The following is a 13,727-nucleotide window of genomic DNA, read 5'->3' as shown; positions in this document are numbered from 1 at the left end:
TCTGCTTGGGAGAAGTTATTTAAGAAATTTGTTGATTCCTCATTGGATTGCAATCAGTTCAACTCATTTATTTCTTATTAGTTTTTTCGTAAAATCTTGAGCACAGTGTGTATATTTGTACTGCTACTAGGGTGATACATGAATTGATTTGTAAATAGAATTGTTTGCGGATGTTCTCCCAAACTGCTACTTGTTGTACCCCTATTTGCTATGAGGCGTTGTTGATGGGAGCACGAAATATTGTCGTACATCACATTCCCGCTGATGAGGTCTTAAATGCAGTAACTTACGCAAAATAGAGATACACCAAATTTCATACTCTGGGCAGAATAACTTTCATTATGTGGAGTGGTTACTATGATTTTCCTTGCAACAAATATGCATGTGCACTAATAACTGTAGCCACTATTTGTTACAATCGCACAAGGATATGTGTTTCTGTTCTATCATTTAGCTTCTTAGTAGGTACCGTCTTGTGCAAGCTACTAGTTGATGGTTGTACTTGCCTGAAAGTTTCAGAAATTGTTGCTCCCAGTTGTTTGAATATTTTCAATTTAGAATACGTTTTTAAACTTTGGGGGAAATTACATCATTTATAAAACAAGATTTTCAGTTTAGAATACGTTCATAAACTTTTAGGGGCGATCATATCATTTATATGTTTAATGTCTTCTTATGTACCCCCTCTGTACCGTTTTATTTGTCGCTGGGCAACCCCAGTACAAATTCTGTAACGCTACAATATTTTCTCAGTTTTCAAATTTACCCCTCCACCTGATCCACTTGCTCGCAACGCTCACTCGCTCTCCGTCGCTGCACCACTCACTCGCTCGCTGGAATACCCTTCCCTCGTCGCCTCTCCTCTCCGTCGCCGCCTTCTCCCTCTCCTCGTCGCCGCCTTCTCCCTCTCCTCGTCGCCGCCTTCCCCCTCTCCTCATCGCTGGCCTCTTCCTCTTCCCGTCGCCGGCCTGTTCCACCGCCCCTTTCTCCCCACTACCCCGCCTTCACTCACACCCCGTAGGTTAAAAAATTGATTCTTTTTGCGTCGGCGATGAGCTTCTCTGCGACGGAGGCGTGGATGTGTAGCGGCGCCAGAGCTGGATACGGGCTACGGGGGCGTGGATGTCGAGCGGTGCCCGAGCGGACCTAGAGCGGCGACGGAGCGGCGGATCTGACGAGTCGGGGCAGCAGAGCGACAGTGGAGCCTCGAAGCGAAGCGGCACGGGAGGCCGAGTGGGCAGGTGCCACCGGTGGCGGGACGAGCATCTGGAGAAGGAGGGCGACGCCGAGCTCGGTTGGGGCCTCCTCGGCGACCGCTGCGGCGAGGTCTGCGCACTCAGTCTCTAAGTGCCCGCCGCGGCGAGTTGTACGTACGCCAAGACCTTCTACGGTGAGCCCCTCACTCACTCAGCGCCGAGTACTCTGCAATCTGGTCCTCTATCAATAGCTTTTGCAGTAGTTCTTGCAGCGAATATGTCTTCCTATTCAAATACAGAAGCAACACCCGACGAGTACACAAACAAAGAGAATCTGTATACACATTCAAATACAGAAGCATCTGTATACACATTCAAAATACAGAAGCACTTTTCTTTTAATTAAACACTTGCAGTGGTATACTTGACTGAAATTAAACACTTGCAGTAATACTTTGACAAGGCTCTGCTTGATCAACTGGAGCTTAAACACTTGTAGTAGTACTTGCAGTTATACTTGACTGAATTTAAACACTTACAGTCTTTCTACTGCTGCTTGATCCACCGGAGTACTCTGGTACTTGATCAGTAGCTGTTTTGGTGTAGCAAGTGCAGCAGCTATAGTACTCCATTTGGTACTCCATCTGGAGACTTTAACTGGATCAGATTAGGTACTCCATTTGCTGTAGTACTCCAGTTAACTGAAACTAGTGACATCACTTGAAGCAACTTAAGTCTGAATAATCAAATTCATCATACACTATTACTTGAATCAAAGATTATGTGCTTGCAGTGGAGTGCATGCATTTTTGGAGTAGCATCAGTAGATGCTGTTACTTTTGCACATGAAGTACAGTACTGGAGTAGCAAGTATACCAGTATTATTGGAGTAAAAAAATCAGTTAAGTTGTGCAGTAGTGTACTCCTGCTTGCTCTTCTCTAAATCTTTTAAGTTAAATGAAACCTTTTTACTCCAGTAGAACTAGATGAATTTTGTCAGTACTGTGTATTTAAATGAATCTTTCACTGTGTATTTAAATGAAAGGGGAGTATAAATACTATTTGGTTAAAACCAAGATTCAGTATCTTGAACTACTCCAGTTGTTTAAATTTGACTTGGTGCAGTAATCCAATACTCCAAACTGTTGATGGACAGATGGACATTAGTTGGTGTAGTACTGCTTGGAGTAGCTTGCTGTAGAGATTTCTGTATTCTGCAGTTGAGTGCCAAAATACTCATTTTCATGCAGTGCCAAAATACTCCTTTTGATGCAGGTTTTTTAAAATTAGGATTTGGAGTAGGAGTAAAATTAAAAGGTTCTCTTCTTCTCTCTTCTTGTCTCTTCTTTCCTTTTATTAATTAAACTGGAACATTTCCTTTAATTAATTAAAGAAAAGGTTTTTGTTTAATTATAACCAGTGTACTCCAACCAGCCTGAAACTATATGAAGTCTAGTGTAGTGCTCCAGCCTGAAGCTATTATGTAGGCCTATAAAATTCTTGCTCTCTTCTCTTTCTCTTTATCTTTCTCTTCTCTTCTCTTAATTAATTAAATGAAACATTTTCAGTTAATCAAACTAAAATGATCATACAAATGGTTTTCTCCTATCCTACTACTCTCCTATCAAAGAATGATCATACAAATGGAGTAAAAGTACATATACTCCAACATACACATACAAATGGAGTAGTAGAAATATACACATACAAATGGAGTATGGAATGAAAAATCAATGGAGTATGGAGTAGTAAAAACACAAATGGATAGCCTCATCACAATCATCACAAGCCTCATCACAAGCAACTGAACAAGCCTCATCACAAGCAGCACAAGCCTCATCACAAGCAACTGAACAAGCCTCATCACAAGCAACACAAGCCTCATCACAAGCAACAGAGCATCATCACAAGCAACTGGACAAGCCTCATCACAAGCATCACAGCCTCATCGCAAGCATCACAAGCATCATCACTAGCATCACAATCATCATCACTGGCACAGCCTCATCGTAAGCCTCATGTCAAGCATCTGAACAAGTCTCATCTCAAGCATCTGAACAAGACTCATCACAAGCATCTGAACAAGCCTCGTGTCAAGCATCTGAACAAGCCTCATCTCAATCATCACAAGCAGCACAGGCCTCATCACTGAACCCTCTCCATTAGCCCTAGGTTGTGTAGGGCATTTGCATACACCTCCGGAGGGCATGATAGTCTCGGAGGTAGCTGCCCAAGGCCCTCAAGCCTTTCTTTGTTCACATGGGGTGTTTTATACCCATTGCCCCCTGCATGTTTCAGGATCTCAATCATGCATGTCTGCAGAGTTAGGAAAAATCTGTTGATCTTGTAAACCTCGTAGCCTTCAAATTCCTCCAAAACACCCTTAATAAGGTCTTGTAGTGTTTTAGGACTCAGACAATCTGTCAGGGATTGCAGCAAGTTGAAAAACCCAAGGTCAAGCACATCCAAATCAGGACTGTTGGCAGGTTGTTGTATTATTCTGATGTCAAGTCTAGTTTTTGCGACGGCTTCTAGAATTTCTGGGTCATTTGGCAAGATATGGGCCTTAGCATTATCCTGCTAAATGTAGATGGTCTGTCCAGCATCACTTTCGGGCCAAACAACTTGTATCGCTAGCAAGACCTTCTCTAGGAACTCCATCATCGAAAATCTGTCGACCTTTATTGATTTTGTCTCTATTGTACCTTTGGGCCTGTTGTCGCTTCTTCTTTGAGCAGGAACTTCTTTCATGAATGGCCTGATACCAATTTTCCCAGAGAAGGTCACGTTTCCTTCACCGTCCCACCTTGGCCTAGCAACGGCCGTTAAGAACATCACCTTGCCAATACAGTTGCCATGTATAGACCTCGTAGGCTTTTCCTCCCCATCCAGCAGATAATGTGTCTTATTCTTCTTTGTCATGTTAAACCACTCCTCGTCAATGGACAACATTATGCATAGTCTTGAACTTAGGCCTTGCAGTTGCTGTTGTTGCCTCATTAAGCATCGACAAACAAAATGTTATCCTGTCCATCTTATTCTTTTCCTTTAGAGCTGGCTTCACACAGTTTGTATGCCTCCTTATCAAATTCAGCATTAACTTTCTATGTAGTGTGGTAGGGCTACATCCCAGTTGCCAGGCTAGTGACCTAATAGTAGACCTCTTGTTCAATGGGATTGTTAGGATTTTTTCTAGTTTAATGTCCTTAGGCTTTCTTCCACAATTTCCTTTTCTCTGATTGGAAACATCCACCTCCTTACCTTCTTGAATTTGCAACATTGCTTTCTTCCAAATTCTTTGTATATTCCAAAAACCCACTCCAAATTTTTTTGCAATGTCTTGCTTATCAGTTTTCATAAAAATGCCTCCTCTACTCATACACAGTGTATGCAATGCTACATAAGCAGCAATTTTTTGCTGGTCATTGAGGGTTTTATTTTTCCTAGCAACTTGCCCAACACCTGCACCAAGACATACAACAAAGAATTGATTAAATGAAATGATCAAGTGATGAAGTGATGGAATGATCACGTGATGGAATGATCAACTGTAATTGTACCTTGATTTTGAACAATTTCATCTCCTTCCATTCCCTGTCCTGCATCTTCTTCCATTTCATCTCCCACACGTCTTCCATTTCATTTTCTGCATCTTCACCCATTTCATCCACATCTTCCGCAGGTGGAGTGAAGTTGAGGTCTGGGAGATCCATTTTCTCCTGAAGATATGAATATGTAAGAAGAAGTACAAGTAGAAGAAGTACAAGTGGAAGAAGAAGAAGAAGAAGAACTGGAGTATGAATATTGCTTTTACTCCATGTCAGACATCATATTCATATCTTCAGTTAGTGCTAATGTTTACTCCATGTCAATATTGTTGTTACTGTCAAATAGTGCTAATGTTTACTCTATGAAATAAACTACTCCATGTCAAGGTGAATCTTGTTTGCATTAGGAGTAGTTGCTGGAAATTTACTGAATTTTGTTTCCAGTAGATGCACTGAATTTCACATAAAGAGTACTCGAGTACATGGAGTTGATGCACTGAATTTTATTGAATTTTGTTGATGCACTGAGGTGGTCTCTGCATCACCACAAAAGTGCAGTAGCTTAAATTGGAACTTTATTGTTTTGGAATTTCCAGTAGCTTAACATTATTGTTATGTGCTTTGCTGAATTTAACTGGAGTAAATCAATGTAAACCAAAGACTGCTGTAAACCAAAGACTGTTGGAGTATGTATTGGCAAAAGGCAAGAGGCTCAAGATCTTGTTCAGTTAATTAGGAGGAGTGTACTACTGCTGTGGTTTCTCCATCTGGAGTACAACTCTTCTCTTCTCTTCTTCAGTTAATTAGGAGTAGTTTTAGAGGTAACTAACTGAAACTTTTTATCATGTTGACAACTGTAGCATGTGGACCTATCATGGTGATTTCATATCAAAATAGAGGAGTACTCCTGTTCATTTGGATAACTCATACAACAATTGATATGCATCAAACTTGGGATCAACAGTAGCATGTGGCCTTATCATTCTGGTTTTGGGTTGATTTAGTTAATCAAATTCCTCAATTGAGGAACACCTGGACTTTTCATTCCGGTCTTGGGATCAACAGTAGCATATGGACTTATCATTCTTGTTTCTGGATGATTTAGTTAGTCAATTTGACATCAATTGACCTGGTTTTTGGATAAATTGCAGGTTCTCTGCGCTGTCCGGGACGAGAAGAGGAGCAACAAGAATCAAGCCCAATACAGAGACGAGAGGAGCAGCAGAAGTGGACAACGCAGCGGCTGACCTCAAGCTCTTGATTGGAGTGGGGGAGGTGGCCGGCGAGGGATCTGTGGCCAGCAGGGAAGGATCGGAAGCTGCGGCGGAGCAGGCAGCCGGCGAGGGAGATGCGGACCGCAGCAGGGAAGGGCGGCCAGCGAGGGAGCTGCGGACCACCGCGGGGAAGGGCGGCCGGCGAGGGAGCTTCGGGCCGCGGCGGGGAAGGGCGGTCGGCTTGGGAGCTTCGGACTGCGGCGGGGAAGGACGCCGGAGACGCGGACGGCGGAGGAGCCCGACGGAAGGGAGGAGCGACGGCGGAGAAGCCTAGCGGAGGGAAGGAGCGACGGAGGAAGACGCCTCCCGATCGATTTCAAATCGAGGGTACTTTCGTACTTTCACACCATTTCACCTAGTCGGAACAGAACCTCCAGCGATAAATATTATGGAACATAGGGAGTATATACAAATTCCAACCATTCTACTGCCAAAATTGATGGGTGCGGCAATGCGCACCATCATGGTCTAGTCATGACTAATAACCAGTGGCGGACCAGGAATTCAAGTTAGCCAGGGCGAACATGTTAGGAAAAAATTGAAGCACAAATGCAAGTGTTTTCAACACAATAAATGGCCTCGAAAGATTCAGTTTCAATATGGATAAGATTCAACTATTAAGAACATGAAAAATTATATTAAAAACATCTTTGAAACTACTAACATGGTCTCTTGTTGCCTGAATACTTATTGGCTGTAACAACATGACCCAAAACTCCAAGTAAAACCTACAACATGTAAAAAGAAAAAAAAATGTGTCTAAATCTCATTGCCTACTAACATGATCCTGAAGGTGAGCTAAGGATTGGAATTTGGGAGGCAGTGTGGGAATTTTTCTCCAATCAAACATGCTTGTGCGCGTGGTGTACGTGGTGCGTTGGTTCCTGAATAAAGCCCACAAAGTCCAACTATCTAGGCCCATCTTTTCTTTCTTCTTCCTCATGAGCATAACTGTTCGACAAAAATGGATCTCATCATCAATGGCGCTGCTCCCCTTCGACTAAAACTGAAAGGGGCTGAGCTGGGGAAACCTGCTCCACACCAGGAGAGCCAGGGCGGCCGCCCCTGCTCGCCCCAATGGTAGGTCCATCACTGCTTATAACCCCCTACTATTACACACACACAGGTCATCCAGGACCTCCTTTTCACTACCACAACCCACCGGTTCCGACACTTTATCTTCCTTGAATTCAGTATTCAATTGGTTTTTGATAAATCGAATTCAGTATTCTCAAGATATGCAGAAGTCATGAAAAACTTATGGAATAAAAAATAATTGATTGGTTGCAAATTATAATTTGCTCCAAAAATAGAATAACCAACTAAGTATGATTAATTAATCATGTTAAACTAACAATAGAATTAGGTAAGCATTGATGCGGGTATCTACCTAAGCTATAAAAATAAGCATTAACGTACTCTAAATATTCATAAGGTAAATGTTTGAAACACACAATCTTTTCAATTGATTTTGCTGAAAAATTTATGTACTTTTTGGATATGGAAGGAGAAATTCTAAGACCTAAAAAATTATGGAGATGCAAAGACTCAAGTCAAATCAACAATAGCAGATCCATTTGCACTGCGATCAATAAGTCGACCATATCGGTATTGGTAGTAGTTAAAATCATTTAAATATTTGAGATGTACATTACAAATCCTATATGTGATCCACATACCAATATTGATATTAAGCTGGTCATATAGCTTTTTTGAGAGCTCTACGTGCATAGTAGGCTTATTCAAATGAGTGTCCTGGTATAGTCCTCAGAGAACAAAATAAATACAGATTTGCTTTTTTTACTAACATAGCAACCATGGAAAAAAACATATATCACCCATTGCGTCCAGAAAGAAGTATTGTAGATCACCATAAAAAGATATTGAAGTGGCCATGAGCCGAAATATAAAATTGTAAGATGTTAATATTGTATGCAGATTTATATTCCTCTGTATATTTTCAATATCCCTCTCATCGGAATATAAGATGCTATACAATTTAGCATGTATATATGTGCAAAGTTAACAAGTAGCCAACTATAAAATATTGGTCTAAAATATGGATCGGGTAATAAAACGCAAGACATGCTACAACTCTTAATTAATTCGTTTCTTTAAGCCCTTTAGCCTAGCAATAAGCCACATCAAGGGTCATGAGTAGAATGAGGAAAATTAGATGGACAATGCTACATCTTATAAAAATGTTAGCCTCGCACAAAATCGTCTGCCAGTAATGTGTTTATCCTCATTCGCAAAAAAAAATATTTATCCTGAATTTTGTCCATAAACCGTGATAGTAAACAATTATAAATCTATGGAAATTAGTATTGTAAATCTGTAATCTTATCATCTTAGTGATGCACAACCAAATATAAAGCTAGCTGAGGAGGGCCATTCTGATGTTGCTTGGCTAGCTTTCCATGTAGCGAAGGTTCAGTATAGAATTTTGATATACCTTTATTAGCTTAGTCATAATGGTCCGTGAGGAATGAAATAGGCAACTGGGAGGATGATATGCTTACACACCATCAACACAAAGATAGTTGCTCATAAACTACATCCGTGTATGACCATGGGTAACATCTGAATTCCTCAAATCAGTCTTATTCTGCAGACTTGATTCCCCCTAAAACTATGATAAATGTCCACACCTCTAGACTTCTTTCTTCGCTAAAAATTCTGAAAACATACCAAGATCTTATTATACAATGAAATTTTATGATACGTTAAATATGAAATTTGTACGAATATGCATGACAAAACTGAAATCTCCACTGTTGATTTCTAACGAAATTTGTGTCACGCCTCAAATCTTCAGTCGGAGGTAGTCTGTTGTAGGCACAATCATAAATTCGGGATTGCTAAAACTCAGCTAGCCGAGATTTAATTTGGTCTCATCCACCTTGTGAGTCGTTGGATTAAAAGCGCAGTTATTCATGCGAGATGAGCGAACCGACTGTTCGTGTCATCATATGAGCAGTGCAGGCTCGTGGCCCATGTAGGGAGCGCCTAGAACAACCTTTTTAGGTGGCTTTTTTTCTTTTTATATTCAGAAGCTAAGCTTGTTTCCATGTTCGATGCCACCAAGCATCATTGTCGCATTTTTATCCCTCTGTTCTTTTCTTTAGCAGCGGTTGTTTCTTTTTTCTAAGAGATCCTTTTTCATTGTTTGAACGTATACAACTTTTAGTAGTTCTTTTTATGTAGAATAATTGTTGTAGGTTTTTTTAGTATGATTTTTAATAGTTGTTTTACCTGTTGCAGTTGCATGTCTACTACTGTAATCCGATTGAAACTGGGGTCGGTTGCATGTCCACCACTAGAGATGCAACTGCAAACATTGTAGTCTGACTGCAACTACAGCTGCGCCCATGTTGTTTTTTCTCAATATAATGTTTTTTCCTTTTTATGATTTTGGATAGAAAGTGGGAAAGAGTAGTGAGACGAAAGGGCCCAACTTTGTAATCATTTCATTTTCTTTGTTTGTTGATGTAGGGTAGAAACCCTAGGGCCGATCTTTCACGATTGGAGCGGATCCTATGAAGAACATGAGGGGAAACGCGAGGGGAAATGAGAGGAAACACTCAAATCAATGAGGAACGATCACACATGTGCTAGATCCATGAACATTAAGAGTGATACAAGATTCAAACACAACAAAGGATGATACAAAAGGTCTTCTTCGCGAGGAGGTCTTGAGGGGTCTTCCCGTGATGGGATCTTGAATCCACTTGGGGGATCTTCTCCGTAGAGGTCGTGAACTCCAATGGAGAAGGTATCAAGTGGATGAGTAAAGCTCTGTCTCTCAAATGAGCTAATCCTTTGGTAACCCTAGAAAGAGGGAGGAGGAGGAGGAGTATATATAGTCTAAGTGGACGAAGGGGTACATGGGCCTCGGCCCAACACGCTGTCAACACACAGGCATCGAACGTCCGACAACTATCGGTCGTCCGGTGGTTCCTGAGGGTCCGGTCGTCTGGTACTTGTCGGAAGTCCAATGTTCTGGCTCGGGATGGTCGGCGTCGGATTTTCGGCCGGCGTCGAACGTCCAGGGCGTCGGTCGTCCGGTGGTCTCCATACTTCTGACGTTTTGGTTCTGTGATGGCGGTGCCGGTCATCCGGAGGGGCTGGAGTATGTCGGACGTCCGGTCGGTGTCAGTCGTCCGGCCGCTAGACCGTGCGCAGGCTCAAACTCGGCTGGCTGGCTGGAGCCCCTAGGCGTCGGACGTGCGACGAGTACCGGTCGTCCGGTGGCTGCAGATTCCTGGTAGCTCTTCCTCTTGGTCATTGTACTTGGTGTCCTCGCCATGTTGTCCGTTGGGTGTAGCTGTCCCGTGGGTTTCCTCCAAGTACCTGATCACACATAGGGTCTCCGATTGAGGTAGTAGCTATGTCTCATATGTAGAAAGTGGTAGTTCGGAGAGGAGCGAGTTCACCTTATCTTCGATAGCCTTTGCTTGAGCTCTTGTCGTTGGTCCAAGTGGTGTCGTGGGAGACGTAGGTAGGTCCATGGGGATGACCATAGGATGCTCCGCATCATCTCTCCCCCCCTCCCCTGTGGGAAAGATCCGATCTCGGATCGAAATCCTCATCACCATGGTAGGGAGAGAGATATTTGACGTTGAAGATATCGCTCACGGAGTACTTGTCGCATGGTAAGTCGATCTTGTACGCATTGTTGTTATAGCGCTCGAGCACCTTGAAGGGTCCGGCGGCTCGTGGTCATAGCTTGGACTTGCGTTCATTGGGGAAGCGCTCCTTGCGAAGGTGTAGCCATACACTATCTCCAATGTTGAATATCGTGGGTTGCTTGTTGATGTTGAGCTTGGTCGCGAGTCGTTGTACTTGGAGCTCGATTGTGTGCCTTGTATGTTCATGCATCTTCTTGAGGTAGCTCACTCGTGCACTCGCGTCCATGTTGATGCGCTCTTGTAGTGGAAGAGGTAGAATGTCCAATGGGGACAACGGGTTGAAGCCGTAGACAATCTCGAAGGGGGACTTGCCGGCAGTAGAGTGTCTTGCACGATTGTAGGCGTACTCGGTGATGGGTAGGCACTCTTCCCACTCCTTGATGTTCTTCTTGATCAACATGCGTAGGAGGGTAGATAGCGTCCGGTTCGTGACCTTCATTTGGCCGTCGGTTTGAGGATGGTATGCTGAAGAGAACAAGAACTTGATTCCAAGCATGGCGCATATGGTCTTCCAAAAGTAGCTTAGGAACTTGACGTTGCAGTCCGAGACAATCGTCTTTGCCACTCCATGTAGGCGCAAGATTGTCGGTGTTCTGGGAATGGGGGTCCCCAGACTTGCCTGCCTGCGGCCCATGGCATGGCTCCACTCGCGGCCCAGTACGGCCCGTCTTCACCAACAAGCACTCAAGACCCTCGCGAGGGGCCAAGCCTCGCGAGGCGGACGACACGAGACCTCTTCGGGAGCGGCCTCACCAGGCTGGCTCGCGAGGGGCGGAGAGATCAAGACAAGGCGAACCTCGCGAGGTTCCTACGACGTCAGCCATGACAACCAAGACCAGGCGGGAACCAGCGTGCACAGTGTCCTCGTTTCTTCTTTGGAGCTAAAGAGGCAAGCGCAGGCGATGAGTACCGAGGCATCAGGCAAAGGTTTCCATATCGGTGCAATGAGACCAAGACCAGCAGGACGGTAGGACGGAGGTCATCGTGGAGCCCAAGACGGCGTCACCACCAGAGCCTTTGGCAGGCGAAGACCACCTTTAGTCAGGATAGCTTGTACTAGCTGTCCCCTTTCAAATTGGCCGTTGTTGGCTCCCTTCCCGCTCAATATTTGGGAAGAGGACCAGGGCCTCTATAAATAGGACTAGCCACCACAGTAGGAGGCATCTCATCTTGGACTGGATCCATCCCATCCTTACACCCACCAAGCACAAGAACACCTCTCCTCAGGAGGCTGTTCTTCCCCTTGTACTGTTCATCCTCAGCCTAAGAGGCAATCCACCACACCACACTGGAGTAGGGTATTACACCACAACGGTGGCCCGAACCAGTATAAATCTTGTGTCTCTTGTGTTGCGAGTTCATCGAGCTAGCCTTTGAGAACGTGGCGAGGTTGAGGGCGTGATTATGTAGGAGGATATCTTCGCGCGCACCCCAGTGTTCGAACCTCAAGGGTTTTGACGGAATCCAAAATCCGAGATTTGGCGCGCCAGGTAGGGGTGCGCCGGAGCTTTCCTTCCGTCAGTTGATCCGCCGACACTCCTCGACTCCAATGTCCGGCGACCCAAGGACCAACGCCGACTGCTGGGCAGCTTGGCCGGCCCGGGCGGCGCGTCTGCCCAAGAAGACCTCAACCCCGCGCCCCAGGCATCGCGCGCGCCGCCAAACAGCGCGGGGCGCAGGCGACGCGGTCACGTGCCATCCGCTCTTACTCCACGACAAGCGCGAGCAGCCGCAAGGGCATCAAGCCACGCCGCGGCCACGGCGCCGCACACCCGACGGGAACAAGCAAACATGAGGGCCGCGCTCACGGTGGCTCGAGAGCTGTTGCGATGCCGGTTGATGGAGAGCGGCCGGGATGCGCTGCTGGAGCGTGTCGCCGAACTCCTGGACGTCGCGGCCTCGGGAGCACCACCCTTCTGCTCTTTGCTTGCACCTCAGGCCGCGGCCGGATCGCATGGCGGGCCTCGCCTCGCCCGCGTGCCCCCAGGCGCACCCTTGGGCTTCATCGACACTGGCGTAACCAACGGCACCGGACGCCCAATCGTACCCGCACCACCCCCAATAAGCGCGGGTACGAGCATTGCCACCTACGGCCCCGGCGGGATGCCGCCCTACCATCCTCAAGGCGGCGCGCTGGGCCGGGCGACGTGGAGCGTGGGGCACTACGGCGAGGTCTTCGAGGCGACGGCCTCGGAGGCCTACGTGCCCCGCATCACCGCATGGTGGACCAGGAGTATGCGCTGGAAGACGACCCCAACTCGTTCCTCGAGCAGGGCTGGGAGGAGGAAGCGCTAGAAGCTGAGACCTTCCAGGAGCCTACTGGGAGCCTCACCAACCGCGTCGGCGACAACAGCTACATGGTACCACTAGTCTCTCAGGAGCAAGCTTACACTAACCAAGGGTCGCAGGAGGATCAGGTCACAGCGGCGGATGGCGGCCCCAGCTCGACAGCCTCCCTTCCGCCAGGAGGAGCGCACTGGGGGCTGCGGGAGAGGGGCCGGGAGCAAGGCACCACCCCGCGCCGCACGGAGCAAGGCGTCCCCCGGAGGTAGGCCCTCTGCCGGGGAGGCGCTGGAGCGCTTCCCCCCGGCAGAGGACCCGTGGTCGCCGAGGGCGCCGCTGGCGTCCCCTTTGCCCCTTGGTGACGTCCTGGTTACCGGACGCCCCCAATGGTGGTCGAGGGCAGCGCAAGGCGGGGCCCTCGTCTGGCGATATGAAGTAAGGCTTGCGCCTGTGAAGGTCTCCGCTCGTGACACTCTCACGTAATAATGAGTGGGGTTGTACACGCCCCGGAGCCTCAGGAGTGCCGCCCTCGGGCCTCGGGGGCTCCCTCCCACGTCCTAGTGGCAGCACTTAGCTCCGCGCTGGTGAGAAGACAAGAAGACTAGGCTAGGTGCCGGACGCGGCCATTTGCTTTTTAACCTCTTTTTTGTAGCCCTGCTTTCTGGCTTTGGATTTAAGTTGGAGTTGAATTTTCATTGGTATGCGCGGGGGTGCCTTTTCTCGTTCGTGTGATTT

The 13,727-nt window shown here is 46.3% G+C and overlaps 1 long non-coding RNA gene across 1 annotated transcript; it reads left to right on the top strand.

The window, feature by feature from the left end:
* Positions 1-791: 791 nt before the first annotated feature.
* LOC109769315 (uncharacterized) lies at positions 792-6,454 on the top strand. Its single transcript, XR_005767966.3, has 3 exons — positions 792-1,390; positions 4,879-4,991; positions 5,896-6,454. It is a non-coding gene; the product is annotated as an uncharacterized lncRNA (long non-coding RNA).
* The last annotated feature ends 7,273 nt before the right edge of the window (positions 6,455-13,727 follow it).

This window comes from Aegilops tauschii, chromosome 2, assembly GCF_002575655.3.
Source record: "Aegilops tauschii subsp. strangulata cultivar AL8/78 chromosome 2, Aet v6.0, whole genome shotgun sequence".
Classification (NCBI taxonomy): Eukaryota; Viridiplantae; Streptophyta; class Magnoliopsida; order Poales; family Poaceae; genus Aegilops; species Aegilops tauschii.
The sequence above is the reverse complement of the archived record's forward strand: the minus strand, read 5'-3'. Positions and strand labels throughout refer to the sequence as shown.